The 21,440-nt window shown below is 49.2% G+C and overlaps 1 long non-coding RNA gene across 1 annotated transcript; it reads left to right on the forward strand.

The window, feature by feature from the left end:
- The first annotated feature begins 7,660 nt into the window (after window positions 1-7,660).
- Window positions 7,661-9,163, forward strand: LOC139237833 (uncharacterized). The gene is made up of 3 exons (XR_011588529.1): window positions 7,661-7,774; window positions 7,895-8,050; window positions 8,276-9,163. It is a non-coding gene; the product is annotated as an uncharacterized lncRNA (long non-coding RNA).
- The last annotated feature ends 12,277 nt before the right edge of the window (window positions 9,164-21,440 follow it).

The following is a 21,440-nucleotide window of genomic DNA, read 5'->3' on the forward strand; positions in this document are numbered from 1 at the left end:
AGCGGGAGTGAGGGAGTCTGAAGCTGAACTAGACCATTCGCAACCAAGGTGTCCTATTTGAATCTAAGATGAGTGACTGACCCCATATCCAGTCCATCATCAAGACTGCCCACTTCCAACTCTGTAATATTGCCTGGCTCCACTCCTGCCTCAGCTCATCTGCTGCTGAAACCTTCATCAACGCCTTTGTTTGTGCTAGACTTGAATATTCCAATGCTCTGCTGGTCTACCTGCCGCCTCTCCCTACTTCTATAACCTCCAGCCTACAACCCTCCGCAATCTCTACGCTCCTCCAATACTAACCTGTTGCACTTCCCCAATTTTAATCACTCCATTATTGCCGGGGCTGTGCCATTAGCTACCTTGGCCCTAGACTCTGGAATTCTCTCCCGTATCCTCTCTGCCTCTACCTGCCTCCCCTCCTTTAAAAAGCTCCTTAAAACCTACCTCCCCAATATTCCCCAATGCTGTTTTTGTTGGCATACTTCAAGAGTTACGCTTGTTTTTTTGGACCCTGATTACTCCAAAAAAAAAACTAGCAAGTTTCCCCATTCTATTTTTTGAAATTAGTGCCGCGCAGCCTGTCCTTTAGCTTCAGGGGCGTGGAGCCTAATGTGCGCCGAAAAAACGATGCCCCCTCTTCTGCGCATGCGCGAAAATAAAAAGGATGGTTTTGATGCTATGGGTGCACATGCCCAGTACAGCTCCCGGTCTGCATTCGGCCAATTTTAAAGAGCCACTTGTGTGTGAGAACTTTAATTCTCAGTGGAAAAATTGGAGCTGCAATACAAGATGTAACGTGGCCCGAGGACCAATTTCTCACAAGATGAAGTGGAGGTATTAGTTACTGTAATTGAGGCCAGATGGCACGAGCTGGACACCAGCAGAGGTCACACAAAAGTTTCACCAAAAGAAATGAAGAAACACTGGAACCAACTTTCAGAAGATTACCGTGCAATCGTGACCACCCCGAGGTCTGGAGGCCACGCAAAAAGATGTGACAGGACCGTGGTCAAGTGGTTAGTGTAAGTAATATTTTCATTTATTCACTAGAATAGCAATTGTAAATGTGACCATCTGTAGTTCCCTGCGCCCATTGACAGAATCAACTGGCACTCCCATTCCATCCCCAGACCAGCTTCTGAAGAGGCCCAAGCCGGGCCTTCCACATTACCGCCTGCTCCCACCCCATCAAGAAGTGCGCATTACCCGAGATGTTCGAACGAATAAGCTTGGTACCAACCTGAGAAATGCTGTGCCACCGCCTGCGGGTAGAGTAAGACCAAGCGCAGCGGGCGGTCTTAGAATAAGGTGGAGGAGAGATGGGTGCACCCCTTCTTTGCTGCTGTTGTTGCTGTTATTATTGTTACTGTTGTAACAGTTCTTAAATTAAAAGTTTTTTGTGAGTTATGTAAATTTACAAGTTTTAAAAGTTTGTAAGTGATCTTAATGAAAACTTTAAAGTTTGATACAGAATATTTTAAACTGTCAAACTTTTGATTAAAATATATATTAAATTTTATAACTGAATCATTTCCATTATTTGTTCCATTTATCACACAACTTTTTGAAGTGAAGTAGAATAATTTCCATTACTTGTTCCATGAACACAACACAACAATAAACATGGTCCATTTGGAATAGTTTCCACTGAGCCTTCAGGCAGCAAAGCGTTCACGGATGAGCTGCTGGCGCAAGGCTCGAGCAATCGTTAAAGGGGCACGGCGGTCTGCCCTCCTCCGCCGTCGTGCTCCGGGTTCATGGCTTCCTTGTCCTCCTCGTCGTCATCTGCATGTTCCTCCTCATCATCAGCCACTCTCCCCTCAGGTGGGTCTTCTACTACCAGTTGCTGCTGCCTCATGATGGCTAAGTTTTGCAGCATGCAGCACACAACAGTGAACTGACTGACAATCTCAGGGGAGTATTGCAAGTAGCCTCCGGAATAGTCCTGGCATCGGAAATGCTGTTTCAAGATGCCAATGGTCCTCTATTATGTTGCGCATCGCAATGTGCAACATGTTGTATTCCCGGTAAGCTTCTGTCTGGGTTACACATAGTGGCGTCATGAACCAGGTGGCGAGGCCGTACCCTTTGTCTCCCAGTAGTCAGCTCTGCCCTTCTGGCTGCTGCTGAAACATGGCAGATGGGTGCTCCCAGGGTATCTTGCATCAACTAACATGATGCAATGCATGTCGACACACACGAGTTGCACATTAACGGAGTGGAAGCCTTTTCTGTTCCTGCATATCTCGGAATCCTCCAAAGATGCTCGCAAGGTGATGTGGGTACAATCAATGCAGCCTTGTACCTTTGGGAAGCCAGCAATCCTGGAGAAGCCCACAGCCCTGTCACGCATTGCCTGGGCGGTCATGGGGAACTTTATGTAGTCATTCCTCTGGGCATATAGTGCAGCAGTCATCTGCCAAATGCAGACATGTGTGTGTTGCATGTTGAGAAATGGCGCACACATTACCAGTTGTGGCCTAGAACAATCCAGATGCATAGAATGAAAGTGCAGCTGTAACCTTCACTTCAACTGACAAAGCAGTCCTCCTGACACTTCTAGGTTGCAGGTCTGCTTTTACTAACTTGTTTACAACTTCTTTGCGGAAATACAGCCTTCTCACGCAGTCTGCATCACTTAGGTGCAGGTATGAACACCTGTCTCAATATACCTGACATGGGTAAGGCCTCATGCCCATTGCCTACGTGTTCTGAGGTTCCTCATACGATGACGTCGAATCAATTGTCTCCTCCGCAGCACCATCATGCAGAAGGCTTCCACGAGATATGGCATTGTCCGTATTGCCCCCATGATTAAATTGTATCTCTACAAGAAGCTCAAAACAGCAGGACAAGCTTCTTTATTGTCTCTCTCTCCCCTAGTATGGACTCCGGTCTGGGCATGCAATAAGCTTGCTTAGATCGGGAACCGCCTGGCTTCATTTGATGCTGCTTACTGCATAGTGTAAGCGTTCTCGTCCCTTCAGTTGGGCTTCTATACCCCTCGGGCTTCTTTTGTGTCCGGGCGAGGGCTTGATTCTGCCGGCCGATGCTACGACCCTCGAGCCCGGTTTGGAGACGTTCGCTGGCGACGCGGGCACTTTGAAAAAAATCCAAAATTAAAGAATTGCATGAAACTTCCATTTTCTGTGCTTTCAGTTGGTAAAAATGAAGCTTCATGATGCATATTTAATGTGTTCTTGACTCCCTCCAAAACTTTGCATAAAAACAACGGCGCCTTTCTGTGCCGGTTTTTTGAAGTGCGCTGGTTTTTCTTAAGTGGCCCAGAGGTTTTTTGGGAGTGGTCCCATACGCCGTCCTAGGAGAAATGTAAGTTGGCCAAACTTACATAAATGTGAAAAACTGGCGCAGACATCAGGTTACGCCTCCCCATGACGCAAATAAAACCAAACTTTAAAAAATCGTCTCTAACTGAGTTACACTGGCGCAAAATCTTTGGGGAAACTTGGATTTTTAAAATTTAGGCCAAAAAAAGTGGCGCAAATCACTGGGGAAAATTGAGCCATTTGACCCAGCTTATGGTCACCGGTCCTAATATCTCCTTATGTGGCTCGGTGTCAAATTTTGTTCGCTAACACTCCTGTGACGCACCTTGGGACGTTTTACTAAGGCAAATACAAGTTGTTGTGGAGGTGTAGCAGTCACTGTTGTAATGTAGGAAAGGCAGCAGACAGTGAGGCCCCACAAACAGCAAAATGATAATGACCAGATCATCTGTGTTTCAGTGATGTTAATTGAGGGATAAATACTGCTCTTATTTGAAATAGTGCCATGGGATCTTTTCGGTCCACATGAGGGTGCTGGTGGGGCAGTCGGAGCTGAATGAGGACACCTCCGACAGTGCAGCACTGGGGCTGTCAGCCTGGACTTTTGTGGTCAAGATGCTGGAGTGGGGCTTGAACCCACAACCTTCTGACTCCGATTTGGTCAGCTGTGCCATTTCTGATGATGGGGCCACATCTGAAATGTTAATCTATCTTTCATCCAGATGCAAGTCAGCCAACCGTGCATTTTCACCATTTTCTGTTTCTATTTTAGTCACTAATGCATCTTTTATGGCCTTTGCACTTCTCCCAAATTCCGTCAGTTCCAACCTGGTGTCTTTCCCTTGCCAAACAACCCGTGTCATTCATTTAAGGGAGGAGGCTTTTATAAATATATTCCTGCTATTGCTCATGGATTTGTATAGATCAGCTTTTCACCTCTAATGTTGATTTAAATGGAACAAATGTGCATTGTTTTAATATACAGGGCCTCGAAGCCTGGGCTGGGGCGGTAATCGGGGGCTCAAGGACAGATCAGTGGCCTGGGGGAGGGGGGAAGGGGTGGTGATCTCGTGGGGGGATCTCGTGGATCCACCAGTCCTCTCCTTACTTTAGCCGGTGAGTTTCACAAAGCCTGCAAAACCAGACCAGCTAAAGTTAAATTCAGAATGGAGGTTAAATCAGAGGCTTCCAGCCTCATTATAAAAGAAAGAAAGACTTGCATTTATATAGCGCCTCGCCTCAAAGGGCCTTAAAGCCAATGAAGTACTTTTGGAGTGTAGTCACTGTTATAATGTGAGAAACATGGCAGCCAACTTGCGCACAGCAAGCTCCCACACACATCAATGTGATCATGACTAGAAAATCTGTTTTTTGTGATGTTGATTGAGGGATAAAATATTGGCCAGGGCACCGGGGATAACTCCCCTGCTCTTCTTCGAAATAGTGCCGTGGAATCTTTTACATCCATCCTGAGAGGGAGGATGGGGCCTCGGTTTAACGTCTCATCCGAAAGACGGCAACTCTTACAGTGTCAGCCTAGATTTATGTGCTCAAGCTCCTGGAGTGGGACTTGAACCCACAACCTTCTGACTCCGAGGCGAGTATGCTGCCCACTGAGCCACAGCTGACCCTATAATATCTAATGGACGTCCCATCTCCTGGCAGCAGGTTGGCTGTCTGACACCGCTCCCTCCCACACTGCTCCCACACACACCCCCACCCTCACCTCCGTTAAAACCGGAAGTGGGTGGGTTAGAGGTGGGAACTGGTCGGGATTCCGATTTTTAACACTTTAATTACTCCCACGCTCCCTACCCATCTGTTTCTTTTGGTTAAAATTCTCCCCATTGTGTCGTGTAAACCTAATGTTTCTGGTGACTTCAGTTCCCAGTGTTCATAAACTCTTCCTCCCCAGATTACAGATGCTGGGGTGCTGGCAGTAGTGACAGGACCATCTCATGACCCAGCAGCGAACAGGGCAGTGGCCATAGGTTAGCCTCGAGGGTCCTTATTGAAGAGCAGGGATGCCAGCAGACTCGTTCCTCCCCCTGAGGGGGCACTCAAAGTGCAGGACGTTAATAAGTAGATGATGCACACCTTACACTGTTACCCCACCCCCACCTTACACTGTTACCCCACCCCCACCTTACACTGTTACCCCACCCCCACCCTACACTGATACCCCACCCACAGCCTACACTGATACCCCACCCCCACCCTACACTGTTATCCCACCCCCACCCTACACTGATATCCCACCCCCACCCCCACCCTACACTGATACCCCACCCACACCCTACACTGATACCACACCCCCACCCTACACTGATACCCCACCCCCACCCTACACTGATACCCCACCCACACCCTACACTGTTACCCCACCCCCACCCTACACTGATACCCCACCCCCACCCTACACTGATATCCCACCCACACCCTACACTGTTACCCCACCCCCACCCTACACTGATACCCCACCCCCACCCTACCCTGATACCCCACCCACACCCTACACTGATACCCCACCCCCACCCTACACTGTTACCCCACCCTACACTGTTACCCCCAACCCACCCTACACTGTTACCCCCAACCCACCCTACACTGATACCCCACCCCCACCCTACACTGTTACCCCAACCCACCCTACACTGATACCCCACCCACACCCTACACTGATACCCCACCCCCACCCTACACTGTTACCCCCAACCCACCCTACACTGATACCCCACCCCCACCCTACACTGTTACCCCCAACCCACCCTACACTGATACCCCACCCCCACCCTACACTGTTACCCCACCCACACCATACCTTACATGATACAAACCCAACACAATAAATCCTACATCATCATCATAGGCAATCCCTCGTATCAAGGATGACTTGCTTCCAAGCTAAAAAGGGATGAGTTCACAGGTGTTTCAATGAAGGACCTAATATTCCAGATCCCGAACGTCATGTTGAAGGGTGGAAGATGCCTGTGCGTGTATTTTTTAATGTGGTGTGGCCGTTGCACATCAGCCACCACACGGGCTTGACAGCTAGGTCTTGGTCCAGTGGCAAGGATTAATCCTACACACTGGCACTATTTCCCTACACTATCACCCTGGACACTCCCTACACACACCCAGTAATGACACCCTACACACACCCTCCACTATCACGAAGGGCAAGCGCCATGAACTAAACATTCCAGCGATTTAAAAACATCACTTTCTTGTGCAACAGGGAAGGTTAAGGTCAAAATGAATGAAAGGCTCTGAGGGGATAAATTGCAAAAGATCGTTCTCACTGGCTGCTGAATGTGTAACAAGGGGGAATAGACTGAGGATTAGCACTTGAAGTGCAAAGGGAGAAGTTAAAAGATTTTTTTCCACATTCGAAGATGGATTGCTTTTCCACTAGTTGTTGAAGCAGTGATTGTGACATCATTGAAAAGAGAATTGGTTGAGTATTTGAAAACAAAGAAAGAATTTGCATTTCTATCGCGCTTTTCACGACCTCAGGATGTCCCAAACAATTTAGAGCCAGTGAAGTATCTTTGAAGTGTAGTCACTGTGGTAATGTAGGAATCACGGCCGCCAATTTGTACACAACAAGCTCCCACAAGCATCAATGTGAATGGAGACCAGACCATCTTGTTTTAGTGATGTTAGTTGAGGGATAAATATTGGCCAGGACACCGGGGAGAACTCTCTGACTCTTCAGGGGAACTGGAGGCAATAATCCTGGAAAAATTACTATACAGAAGGAGGCTATTCGGCCCATCTTTTCTGTGCTGGTCAAAAAAGAGCTACCCAGCCTAATTCCACCTTTCAATACTCAGTCCGTTGCCCTGTAGTCATGGCACTTGGGGCTCAATTTTCCCCAATGCCGTTTTTTGGCGTTTTGCCAGAGTTTTTTTGGCTACTCAAAAAAAATAACAAGTTTCCCCGTTCTATTTTTTGAAATTGTCCTTTAGATGTGGGGGGGTGGAGCCTAATGTCTGCGCTGAAAAAAACGATGCCCCCTCTCCCCTCTTCTACACATGCGCGAAAATATGACATGATTGCTATTGGGCGCGCATGCCCAGTACCGCTCCCGGTCTGCATTCGGCCATTTTTAAAGAGCCAGTTGTGTGTGAGAACTTTAATACTGATTGGAAAAATCGGAGCTGCAATACAAGATGCAACGCGGCTCAAGGACCAAGAATTTCTCACAGGATGAAGTGGAGGCACTGGTTACTGGTTACTCTCCTCCCCCCCTCTCTCTCTCTCTCTCCTCCCCCCTCTCTCTCTCTCTCTCCTCCACCCCTCTCTCTCTCTCTCCTCCCCCTCTCTCTCTCTCTCTCTCCTCCCCCTCTCTCTCTCTCTCTCTCCTCCCCCTCGAGCCAGGTGGCTCGAGCTGGACACCAGCAGAGGTCACATAAAAGTTTCACCAAAAGAAATGAGGCCAGTGCAAAAAGAAGTGGCAGGATCTTGGTCAAATAGTTAGTGTAAGTAATATTTTCATTTATTCATTGGAATTGCAATTGTAAATGTGACCATCTGAATATGTCCCACCCAGCAGAAAGACACCCTCTCTAAAAAGTTATATTTTCATCTTTGCTGTGAAGGTGGAACACAACAAAAGGGAAAGAACTCGAACAGGAGGAGGCCCGGCAAATCTGCACCCACTGACACCCTTGGAAAGAGGGTCGCTGCTTTGATGGGTCCTGCCTGGAGAAAAGCAACCACCACTGCACAAGCTGGGCCCACACTTTCGGGAGAGGGTAAGTCCTGCAAATTCCACAGTCTGGCTTTGCTAAATGTTAAGTGCTGCGCGGGCTAGCCATGCTTCGGTTAATGGGGATGTCTCCGTCAGCTACGCTTCGGTTGGTGCAATGTGCTATCGTTCATCGTGGTCCTTCAAATCAGCCTGTATGAACCTACTCATGCCACCCACCCTGCCCCCTCCTCTGCTGCTAACCATTTGTCTGTTCTGTTATATTTTTCAGAACTTGAGGCCAACCCTAAAGATGCAGAGGAATATTCAGACGCGGACGAGGCTGAAGTGGAGAACATCTTCCAATTCCACCTTCCAGACCATGAGGGTGAGGGGGAGCTGATGGATGGAGCCCCCACTGTTGTACTCACTCTGGAGGAGGTGCAGATGCCGCCCATTGAGGTGCCAGCCCCTTTCCTGACTGGTACGAGTGTTGTTGGGACATTCCATGGTTTCCCACAGTCTGAGGCTGGGGATTCCAGTGGGGTGCAGCGAGGCACACCCAGGGCCCCACCATCCGAAGCTGTGGGTCCCAGCGGGATTCAGCGAGCCACACCCAGGGTGAGGAGGGGAAGGAGAGCTTGACTGCGCTCTCCTGAGGTGCAGGATCTAACAGATGTGGTTCAGATAATGGCAATGAGTGCGGAGAGCATTGACCTTACACGATCACTCCTGGACACCATCAGTGGGGTGGGTGATGAGGTATCAGGACTGTCGGGAGAAGTAACAATACTCTCACAAGAAATGGGAACATTGTCCGGGAACGTAAGGGAGGAAATGTCGCAGGCAGCTGATACACTGTTGGTGAACATGAGGGAGGGAATGTTGTAAATAGTTGAGACACTGTCGGGGCACATGAGGGAGGGAATGTCGGAGTTAGCTGCTGCAATAAGGGAACATGCCCATTGACAGAATCAACTGCCACTCCAACTCCAATCCCCAGACCAGCCTCTGAAGAGGCCCAAACCGGTCCTTCCACATTACTGCCTGCCCCCCACCCGCCCCCAATCAATTACCCTCGATGTACCAACCCAAGAAACGCTGCGCCACCGCCTACGGGCAGGGGTGGAGTCAACAAGACCAAGTGCCAGCGGGCGGTTTTAGAATAACGTGGAGGAGAGATGGGTGCAGCCTTTCTTTGCTGCTGTTGTTACTGTTGTAACTGTCTCCAAATTAAAAGTTTTTTGAAAGTTATGTAAATTTACAAGTTTAAAAGTTTGTAAGTGATCTTAGTGTTTCTAAGTGATCTTAACTGAAAACTTTAACATTTGATACAAGAATATTTTTATTAAGGTTAAGTTAAATACAAACAAGTGTTTGTTAAACTTTTGAATAAGATATACTTTAAATTATAACTGAATCGTTTCCATTATTTGTTCCATTAACACAACACAACATTACCGAACAGGTCCAAACAGTAAACTAGGTCCATTTTGAATAGTTGCCGCTGAGCCTGCAGACAGCAAGGCATTCACGGATGAGCTGCTGGCACAAGGCTCGAGTAATTGTTAAAGGGGCACAACGGACGGCCCGCCCTCCTCCGTCGTCGTGCTCCGGGTTCAGGTAGTAGCATGGCTTCCTTGCCCTCCTCCTCATCTGCATGTTCCTCATCATCATCAGCCACTCTCACCTCAGTTGGGTCTTCTACTACCAGCTGCTGCTGCCTCATAATGGCTAAGTTATGTAGCATGCAGAACACAACAGTGAATTGACCGACAATCTCGGGAATATTGCAAGTAGTCTCCGGAATGGTCCAGGCATCGGAAACGCTCTCAATGCCAATAGTCCTCTCTATTATGCTGCGCGTCGCAATGTGCTATATGTTGTATTCCCGGTCAGCTTCCGTCTGGGTTTCGCGTAGGGGCGTCATGAGCCAGGTGACGAGGCTGTACCCTTTATCTCTCAGTAGCCAGCTCTGCCCTTCTGGCTGCTGCTGAAACATGGCAGATATAGCGCTCTCGCGTAGGATGAACGCATCATGGGTGCTCCCAGGGTATCTTGCATCAACTGACATGATGCTATGCATGTCGTCACACACGAGTTGCACATTAACGGAGTGGAAGCCTTTTCTGTTCCTGTACACCTCTGAATCCTCAAAGGTGCTCGCAAGGCGATGTGGGCACAATTCAATGCAGCCATGTACCTTTGGGAAGCCGGGAAGCCAGCAATCCTGGAGAAGCCCACAGCCGTTTCACGCATTGCCTGGGTGGTCATGGGGAATTTTATGTAGTCATTCCTCCGGGCATATAGTGTAGCAGTCACCTGCCGAATGCAGATATGTGTTACATGTTGAGAAATGGTGCACAGATCCCCAGCTGTGGCCTGGAACGATCCAGTTGCATAGAATGAAAGTGCAGCCGAAATCTTCACTTCAACTGACAAAGCAGTCCTGACGATTCTAGGTTGCAGGTCTGCTTTTACTAACTCACAGATCTCGGTTACAACTTCTTTGCGAAAACGCAGCCTTCTCACACAGTCTGCATCACTCAGGTGCAGGTATGAACGCCTGCCTCGATATACCCGATGTGGGTAAGGCCTCCTGCCCATCATCCTACGTGCTCTGAGGTTCCTCATGTGATGACATTGAATCACCTCCACAGCAGCATCATGCATAAAGCTTGCATGAAGTATGGCATTGTCAGTATTGCCCCCATGATTAAATTGTACCTTTGCAAGAAGCTCAAAACAGCAGGTAGGACAAGCTTCTCTCTCCCCAAGGTCGACACACTAGTATGGACCACACACTGGTCTGGGCATGCGCAATAAGCTTGCTTAGATTGGGAAACACTCTTGCTCCCCCCCGGGCTTCATTTGATGCTGTTTGCTGCATAGTGTAAGCGTTTTCATCCCTTCAGTTCGGATTCTACACCCCCCCCCAGGGCTTCTTTTGAAGCTGAGCCCGTGTGTCCGGGCGAGTGACCAATTCTGCCGGCCGATGCTCCGACCCTCGAGCCCGGTTTAAAAAAATCCAAAATTAAAGAATTGCATGAAACTTTCATTTTTTGCGTTTTCAGTTGGAAAAAATTAAGCTAGATGATGCTTGTTAATGTGTTCTTGACTCCCTCCAAAATTTTGCATAAAAACAATGGCGTCTTTCTGCGCCGATTTTTTTGAAGTGCGCTGGTTTTTCTTAAATACCCAGAAGGTTTTTTTGGGAATGGTCACATACGCCGTCCTAGGAAAAATGTAAGTTGGCCAAACTTATATAAATGTGGAAAATTGGCGCAGACATCAGGTTACCGAAAAATTAACCTAAAAAATTCGTAACTAACTGAGTTACGCTGGCGCACAATCTTTGAGGAAACTTGAGCCACTAAAGTGCTCATCCAAGTACTTTTAAAATGTGATGAGGGCCTCTACCACTCTTTCAGGCAGTGAGTTTCAGACCCCCATCACCCTCTAGGTGAATTTTTTCCCCCTCATCTCCCCACTAATCCTTCTACTAATTACTTTAAATCTATGCCCCCTGGTTGTTGACCTCTCTGCTAAGGAAAATAGGTCCTTCCTGTCCACTCTATCTAAGCCCCTCATAATTTTATACACATGAATTAAATCTCCTTTCAGCCTCCTCTATTCCAAAGAAAACCCCAGCCTATCCAATCTTTCCTCATTGCTAAAATAATCCTGTCCTGGCAACAGGGTGGATCAAGGGGAACCAGTGAATGTGGTGTATTTGGAATTCCAGAAGGCATTTGACAAGGTGCCACATAAAAGGTTACTGCACAAGATAAAAGTTCACTGCGTTGAGGGTAATATATTAGGATCGATAGAGGATTGGCTAACGAACAGAAAACAGTAAGGATAAATAGTTAATTCTCGGGTTGGCAACCAGTAACCAGTGGGGTGCTGCAGGGATCAATACTGGGACCCTAACTATTTACAATCTATATTAATGACTTGGAGGAAGGGACCGAGTGTAGTGTAAGGTTCGAAAATCCACGGCCGCATTTTCTTTTGGAACACCCTAAGGACAAGAAAACTACCATGGGATCGTCCTATACATTTTAAATGAACATTTTTGGCCAAGTAAAATCCTCAGACCAGGCAGGCTGGGAAACGTGTGGACGGATACAGGCATTGTGGAGACTGGCTCACAAGTGAGACAGAGGCACTAGCCAATGGGGGAAAAGTGCATTCTGGCAGGCCAATCAGGGGTCGAGTCGGGCCTGAAGCGGGGAAATCCTCAACCAATGGGGACTACCCGGCCCAGTTCGAAAATATGACTCACTCCTAAACAAATTATGAATGTGGACCATCATCTACCTAATTAAAACAGTAGTAGTGATGTTGGGGAGGGCATCAAACAGGAAATTAGGGGTGCATGCAATAAAGGTGCAGCAGTTATCATGGATGACTTTAATATGCATATAGATTGGGCTAACCAAACTGGAAGCAATACGATGGAGGAGGATTTCCTGGAGTGCATAAGGGATGGTTTTCTAGACCAATATGTCGAGGAACCAACTAGGGGGGAGGCCATCTTAGACTGGGTGATGTGTAATGAGAGAGGATTAATTAGCAATCTCGTTGTGCGAGGTCCCTTGGGAAAGAGTGACCATAATATGGTGGAATTCTACATTAGGATGGAGAATGAAACAGTTAATTCAGAGACCATGGTCCAGAACTTAAAGAAGGGTAACTTTGAAGGTATGAGGCGTGAATTGGCTCGGATAGATTGGCGAATGATACTTAAGGGGTTGACAGTGGATGGGCAATGGCAGACATTTAGAGACCGCATGGATGAATGACAACAATTGTACATCCCTGTCTGGCGTAAAAATAAAAAAGGGAAGGTGGCTCAACCGTGGCTATCAAGGGAAATCAGGGATAGTATTAAAGCCAAGGAAGTGGCATACAAATTGGCCAGAAATAGCAGCGGACCCGGGGACTGGGAGAAATTTAGAACTCAGCAGAGGAGGACAAAGGGTTTGATTAGGGCAGGGAAAATAGAGTACGAGAGGAAGCTTGCAGGGAACATTAAGACAGACTGCAAATGTTTCTATAGATATGTAAAGAGAAAAAGGTTAGTAAAGACAAACGTAGGTCCTCTGCAGTCAGAATCAGGGGAAGTCATAACGGGGAACAAAGAAATGGCAGACCAATTGAACAAGTACTTTGGTTCGGTATTCACTAAGGAGGACACAAACAACCTTCCGGATATAAAAGCCATTGAAGTTTGGAATGCAGGTACAGCAGGTGGTTAAGAAAGCAAATGGCATGTTGGCCTTCACAGCGAGGGGATTTGAGTACAGGGGCAGGGAGGTGTTACTACAGTTGCACAGGGCCTTGGTGAGGTCACACCTGGAGTATTGTGTACAGTTTTGGTCTCCTAACTTGAGGAAGGACATTCTTGCTGTTGAGGGAGTGCAGCGAAGGTTCACCAGACTGATTCCCGGGATGGTGGGACTGACATATCAAAAAAGACTGGATCAACTGGGCTTGTATTCACTGGAGTTCAGAAGAATGAGAGGGGATCTCATAGAAACATTTAAAATGCTGATGGGTTTAGACAGGTTAGATGCAGGAAGAATGTTCCAAATGTTAGGGAAGTCCAGAACCAGGGGTCACAGTCTAAAGATAAGGGGTAAGCCATTTAGGACCGAGATGAGGAGAAACTTCTTCACCCAGAGAGTGGTGAACCTGTGGAATTCTCTACCACAGAAAGTTGTTGAGGCCAATTCACTAAATATATTCAAAAAGGAGTTAGATGTAGTCCTTACTACTACGGGATGAAGGGGTATGGCGAGAAAGCAGGAATGGGGTACTGAAGTTGCATGTTCAGCCATGAACTCATTGAATGGCGGTGCAGGCGCGAAGGGCCGAATGGTCTACTCCTGCACCTATTTTCTATGTAATATGGACAGTGGACAATAGTGGTCCATCAAAGGGGAGGCCCAAACCGATTGACTCCCAGGACTGTTACAATGGACCAGCAGACTTTGAGGCACCAATGTGCACTGAAACAATACCCCTGTCCTCACACCTACCTGTACCTGTGACATCTTCTGATCAAATATTCAAAGCTAACTCCCTGCCCAAACTTGAACAATGGACCACCAACTGAGTTTGAGCGCGAAAAGACCAGAACTAAATTGGGTACAAATATAGGACCTACAGAACCACCGGAGAGAAGCAGCTGGAGCAGTAGGAGAAGGAGTTAAGGAGCAGTAGCAGTCACAGACAGACAGAAACCGAGAGAGAACAGAGACGGACTGTTACCGGCTGGGAAACCTACCATCAAGCGGGCCCTGGACTCGACTTGCGTGCAGAATATACAACCCAACTACCGAGAGGCCCAACATCGTCTCAAGAAGCCGAGCCGCACACCAAACAACGCTCCGAGGCCAACCAGCTGAAGAACCGGAGACCGAAGTAACTGGGAGAGGCAACATTCACTCCAGCTACCCCGTAAACCAACTATCCTGGGGTTTCTTTTCCCAACTGTCAGCCTAGGTCAGTCAGGTAAAAAAGGGGGGTGGGGGTGGTGTTGGAACTGTCTTGTAAAGATAAAATTGTGTAAGGTTTTCGTTGTGTCCGTTTCTTCCCATAGATTTTCATAGTTTATAAGTGTGTCAGATATGTGTCTTGATGAAGTTTGACCTTGTTGGACACTTAAGTGGTTAATAAATTGGACTTACTCGTTTTTTTCGTTCCAAGGACCACTTGTCTCTGAGTGTTTTGTTTTCCCTTGTGGAAGCTCATAATCCACCAAAATTCTGAGGTTAGAACCAGATAGGGGTGCTAGGGCGCTTCGAAACCGCCAGTTTAGTGGTCAGCAAGCCATAAGCTGCTGGACCGTCCCCTAGAAGGGACAGAGAGGCCCAATACACCAACAGCCACCAAAGACCCCCGTAATTGGGCAGAACAAAAACACCCCACACTCATGGCGAGACAGGTAGGAGCTCAGTGGGAGAATGAGCTTACTACCTCAGAGAGGGTGGTACTGGAAAAATCGAAAATGGAGGAGAGAATCGCAGAATATGTTTTCTCCAAGGTCAATTTTGCCAAAACATGGGTTCAGAACCTGACCAGGGCGCCATGTCCAGCAGATGCGGCAGCCCAGTGGACAGAAGGGTCTACACATAACAAAAGGGTAGAAAAGGCAATTTGGCTGATTTGTTTAACTCGGCAGGTTCGGGAGTTAGACCACCAGGTAGGAAAATTTCAGGAGGAATTAAAGGATGCCGCTATCACCTCAGCGACCAGGTGAGCCGCGGGTACTAAGGTCACAGAAGAGTTAATAGAGGAAAGAAATAAAAGGGCATGGTTAGAGGAAACGTTCCGCAACCATCAGGAGTACCTGCAGAGTCAGGTTATGGTGTCACGGGCTGCGGAACAGAAGTACAGGGAGCAGAGTGCAGCTTATGCCCAGCAGGTCCAAGAGCTTCAGGTCCAATTAAGGGATTTGCGGACAGCCTATAAAGTTAACACCGAAATAAGCCATGAGAAGGCAGATCATGCGCCCTGCCATAAGCGGATCCAATCCCTCCTCCAGGTTCTGTCCCAGATAAAGGGGGCAGCCTGTCTGTTGGGGCCCAGGGAGGCAACCAACAAGTCAGGGTATTGGGGAGTGGAAGGGGATCCGGCAGCAGAGGACAGTCGACCGTCTCCTGAGGCGCTGGTAGTGTGTCCGGCAGGCCTTACGGAGGATCAGAGGGTGCAGTCCAAGAAACCCACAGGGCATGGGATCGGCCAGGTAGAGCCGGTCCAGCCAAAGGGGTATGGGACACCCGCAGAAAGGGTCGAGTCTGCAGATTTAAATTCGGAGGCAGTTGAGGCTGAGGAAAGGGGGGAGCCAGTGGTAGTGTCTGCCGCGGGACTGATGTGCCCGGCTGTGCAGAGGAAGTACGGTCCCCCACAAGGTGCACAACCCCAAGGACCGCTGGACAGCGAGTTTATCATTCCGCATTCAGTTGCTGCATTAAAGGCCATGGTGTCACATATCCCAAAGCTCACTAGACTGGGAGATCCGTATGCTCACTTCCTGGAGATAGCGCAGGCAGTGGACATGAACACATGCGATAATGGGGAAGCAGTTAAAGTGCTCCTTTTTTCCATTGATGGGAAGATCTACCAGGCTCTTCCCCTAGATTGTCGCGGGGGACAAAGCACCCTCATAGCACTACAAAGGGCTATCCGAGAGGCCATGGGGTGGAACGAAGAGATTCCCTTTGAAAGGATAGCAAAAACACGTCAGTTAGCAGGAGAGGCCCCACAGATATACGTGAAAAGGTTATGGTTGGTCTACATCACAGCATGTGGTGGCCTGCTTGTCAGAAACAACCATACAGCGGAACAAAGAGAAGCATGGTTTCGCACCATAATTGCGAACAGCCTGCCCAGTGTCAAGGAAAGGGCAGATCTCTGGTTCCTCGCGGGAGACCCCAATCTCACCGAAATCATCGTGATAGGCAGACTGGCTGCCACACGGCGACGGGATGGGGAGGAAGAGGGGAAGCCAGAGAAAACAGTAAAAGGCCGGGTGCATGCGGTGCAACCCAACCAAACCCCCGAGAGAGAGTGGCATCAGGAGGGTGGACATCCTCCCGATAGAAGGTGGGTATGTTACGGGTGCGGTAAGCCTGGCCACTACCGCAACAACTGTAGGGCCAATCCCTACCGCATGAAAGAAGTAAAAACACCCACGGAGGCTAATGAGAAAGCGGGTGCCACAACAGTGTTTGAAACCGCTGTAGAAACCCTCAGGCAGCTGCTGACAGGTCCCGGCCGTATCAATGTAGCGGTGGGTAGAGAGATCCCCACAGCTCCCATACGACAGGAACCATGACTAGCACCCACCAAGCTTGCCTACGTGTGTCCGCTGGACTATGGCTCGTGGTGAAAATGGAGGTGGAGGGGAGCCAGGGAACTTACTTGTTGGACATAGGGGCTTCCAGCACCCTTGTCCACACAGAGGACCCGGCCTCCTCGCTCCTGTCCAGCAGTGTGCCCTACGAGCTAGTCGGCTTCACGGGGAACGAAAGAACGGTATTTTTCGATCCCACTGACCCTTAAGTTGGGAGTACTGACCACCAAATGGAAGTGCGTCCTGATAAGGTGGGAGCAGGCTAACAAAGGTATATTGGGGGCCGACTTCATTATAGCCCACCAGATCCTGGTGGATCTGCAAAATCACCGTTTATGGGGAACAGTGGACCCAGGTACAAACAACGATGTCATGCTTATAGAAAGGATACAAGACAAAGGGGCTCGGTGCACTGTGAAGCCAAAAGGGAGTTATGACTTAGAGCTTCTGGTCAGGGACACCCCGGCAGAGTACAGGGCCTATGTGCGAGTCAGTCTCGCAGCATTTGCCACCCATAAATACAACTGTGGGAGAGTCACCGGAGTAGAGGTCAGGATAGATGGGGATCCCATGTCCCGACCTCAGAGGCAGAATAACTTCCTGAGAGAGGCAGAAGCCGACTTGGAAGTGGCACTGAGTTCACTGGTGGAGCAGGGTGTGTTGAGACCCATAGCCACGCACGTAAACTCTCCCCTGTGACCGGTCAGAAAACCGGACAACTCGTGGAGGGCCACCGTGGACTACCGGCTGCTCAACAGAAACATCCCGGCTTGTGCTCCTACAGTGGCAGCAGTGGCAGACCTGATCAGGGAAATCCCTGCGTCTGCAACCACCTTCACAGTCCTAGACATTTCAAATGGCTTCTGGTCTATCCCTGTGAGGAGAGAGGAGCAGTACAAGTTTGCTTTCACCTTTAAGGAACAGCAATATACTTGGAGCTGCCTCCCTCAGGGATTTCACAACAGTCCCAGCATCTTCCACCAGAGCATGGCAAACTGTTTAAAGAGCTTCAGCCAGCCGCAACAGTTGGTGCAGTATGTGGACGACCTGCTCCTTTTCACTGACAACAGTAAAGAGCATGGTCCCCTGCTGGCAGAACTGTTGGCTGTGCTCAAGGAGGGGGGTTTTAAGGTCAACCCCAAGAAGGCCCAGATAGGGTTAAAGGAAGTAAAATTCCTGGGTCTAACACTCAGAGCAGGGGAACGAGGTATAGATTAGGCCCGAAGGCAAGCTGTGTAGAAACTCCCGGTACCGACCACCGTATCCGAAGCCAGATCTTTTTTAGGGATCACAGGCTAATGTAGAGATTTCATAGAAGATTATGTAGCAACCGCAGCCCCTCTACTCAGGCTCCTACACAAAGGGGTCGAGTGGGAGTGGGATCAATGCTGCCAAGCTGCATTTCTTCAGTTGAAACAGAACCTGCAGAAAGCACCTGGACTGGGGGCTATTGATGGGGGAAAGGATTTCTATTTAGAAGTAGCAGTCAGCGGGGACAATCTGAGTGCAGTGCTTTTACAGGAAAGGCATGGACAGCTGAGACCGGTGCTGTACTCTTCTAGAGTCCTTGCAGAGGTGGAGAAGGAGTATTCCAACTGTGAAAGGCACCTGTAAGCCACTGACTGGGCTGTGAAAAGAGCACAGGTTTCCACAGGAGTATCCCCTATCACACTCCTCACCCATCACACCCCAACCCAGATGTTGTTAGATGGGAGAATAAAGGATGGAACAGTCAGCAGTGCCAGGATCACTCGCTGGACCCTCCTCCTCTCCCAAATGGCCATCAGGGTCAGGGGCCTCTGCGACCCCAGGCTCGCAGATAACCTCATTTATGCAAGGGAGCCACACAGATGCTCAGTAGAAGGGGTTTGGGACACCGACTTTGGATTTCGGGCAGGGGTACATCCCACAGGCCGCGAGATCTACGTCGATGGATCCAGTTCGGTGTCCGCGGGTACAAGACTCATGGGCTGCGGAGTTTGGGACCCCGAGGCAGACATAGCCTTGGCGCTTAAACTCCCCAGCACCCTAAGCACCCAGCAGGCTGAACTGTCAGTGGTGATGTATGTGGTGACACACCCCGAGGAATTCCCGACCCCGTACATGATTTGTTCAGACAGTATGTTTACTTGCAATTCGTGTGCAGAGTATCTGGCTATTTGGTCACGCAGGGGGTACACATCCGCAGATGGGAAGCCCCTGGTAATCAAACCCCTGCTAGTAAGGATAGTGGCAGCCCTAGGGAACAATAGGGACGTCTACATCCACAAGGTTAAGGCACATTCTAAGACCGAGCCCAGGGCAGAGGGTAACCAGCGGGCGGACCTCCTGGCCAGAGAAGGAGCCAAGACAGGTTGCTTCTGGGACCCGTATGAGAAAGGCAGGGTGACAGCAGATAGAGACAAGCCAGGGAAACAAGGGAGCACAGGGGTAGCAGTGGCCCCGGACCTGAGAATGGTTCAGGCGCAGGACCCCATCCTCAAGGCTGCCATAGCAACCATCCTAAGTGGAGGAAAGGCAGAGGGCCCATACAGTGCCGCAGATATAGCTGTCAAGGAAGGGATGCTGTTTAAAGGGGATAAATGGGTGGTTCCAGCACAACACTAGTGGAAGTTCCTACAACTGGCCCATGAGGGTCCAGGTGCAGGACACCCCAGGCCAGAGTCCACCGGCAGAAGGTGGAACAGGCAACATGGTGGCCAGATCTCCGGAACGACATCCGTGATTTCTGTGCAGCCTGTCTGGTGTGTGCAGCCAACAACCCAGACCCCCAGAAGAGAAAGGCATCCATGGGACACATCAGGCGGGTAGCGGGACCATGGCAGTTGATCCAAATCAACTACATAGGGCTCCTGCCAACTGCCCATGGGGGGGTACAAGTACTGTCTAGTGCTGGTGGATGTATTCTCCAAATGGGTGGAAGCCTTCCCTTGCCGAACAGCTACTGCATTGGGGACGGCCAAGATCCTGGTCAGGGAAGTGTTCTCAAGGTGGGGTCTGCCGCAGTTTGTGGATTCCGACGAGGGAAGCCACTTCACTAGCCAGGTGATGCAGGCCACCTTAAAGGTACTGGGGATTAAAGCACGGTGGCATGTGGCATACAACCCCCAGTCCTCAGGCCCTGTAGAGCACCATCAAGGAAAGGCTCCGCAAGGAGACAGGGAATTCACCCAACAGATGGGTAGAGGTCTTGCCACTGGTCCTTATGGGGATCCGAGCCAGTCAGTCGAAAAGCACAGGGTATTCACCCCACGAGCTGATGACTGGGAGACCCATGAGGACCCCAGTACACACACTGGTGCCGGATCTCACCGAAGGACAGCTTCAGGAAGCTAACCGAGACCGCTTTGCTGGGAATCTGCTGGAACCGCTGCAGCAGATTCACTGGCAGGCAGCCACCAACATGGGAAGACAGCACTTTAGTAACAAGCTGCTGCTGGAACCCTGTAGCCACCACGACTGGGAAATAGGCGACCAGGTCATGGTACGCAGCTTCGCCAGGGTGGGGGTGTTTGAGCCACTGTACATGGGGCCCTACAGTATACTGGACAAGGCAAGCCCTATGGTTTATGCGGTCCAATTACCCTGCCGGGTAAAGTGGTACCACATAAACCAATGCAAGCGGTTCGACCCTACTAGGGCAGGAAAAGGGAAGGCTCCCGCAGGTAAAGAAACATCACGGGAGGCAGAGAACATTCCGGTGGATGTAACAGAGGTCAACCCCGGCCCCGAAGCCCCACAACCCGGAATAGTCCACTGCCACAGTAGGGCCGTCACACAGCAGAGTGAAGTGGCACAGCCTGATAGGCAGGATGATCAGGGCTGGGAACTCAACATCCAGGGGTATTCAACATTCAGGAAGGATAGAATAAAAGGAAAAGGAGGTGGGGTAGCATTGCTGGTTAAAGAGGAGATTAATGCAATAGTTAGGAAGGACATTAGCTTGGATGATGTGGAATCTATTTGGGTAGAGCTGCAGAACACCAAAGGGCGAAAAACATTAGTGGGAGTTGTGTACAGACCTCCAAACAGTAGTAGTGATGTTGGGGAGGGCATCAAACAGGAAATTAGGGGTGCATGCAATAAAGGTGCAGCAGTTATCATGGGTGACTTTAATATGCATATAGATTGGGCTAACCAAACTGGAAGCAATACGGTGGAGGAGGATTTCCTGGAGTGCATAAGGGATGGTTTTCTAAACCAATATGTCAAGGAACCAACTAGGGGGGAGGCCATTTTAGACTGGGTGTTGTGTAATGAGAGAGGATTAATTAGCAATCTCGCTGTGCGAGGCCCCTTGGGGAAGAGTGACCATAATATGGTGGAATTCTACATTAGGATGGAGAATGAAACAGTTAATTCAGAGACCATGGTCCAGAACTTAAAGAAGGGTAACTTTGAAGGTATGAGGCGTGAATTGGCTAGGATAGATTGGCGAATGATACTTAAGGGGTTGATTATGGATGGGCAATGGCAGACATTTAGAGACCGCATGGATGAACTACAACAATTGTACATCCCTGTCTGGTGTAAAAATAAAAAAGGGAAGGTGGCTCAACCGTGGCTATCAAGGGAAATCAGGGATAGTATT

Source organism: Pristiophorus japonicus, chromosome 24, assembly GCF_044704955.1.
Source record: "Pristiophorus japonicus isolate sPriJap1 chromosome 24, sPriJap1.hap1, whole genome shotgun sequence".
Taxonomy (NCBI): Eukaryota; Metazoa; Chordata; class Chondrichthyes; family Pristiophoridae; genus Pristiophorus; species Pristiophorus japonicus.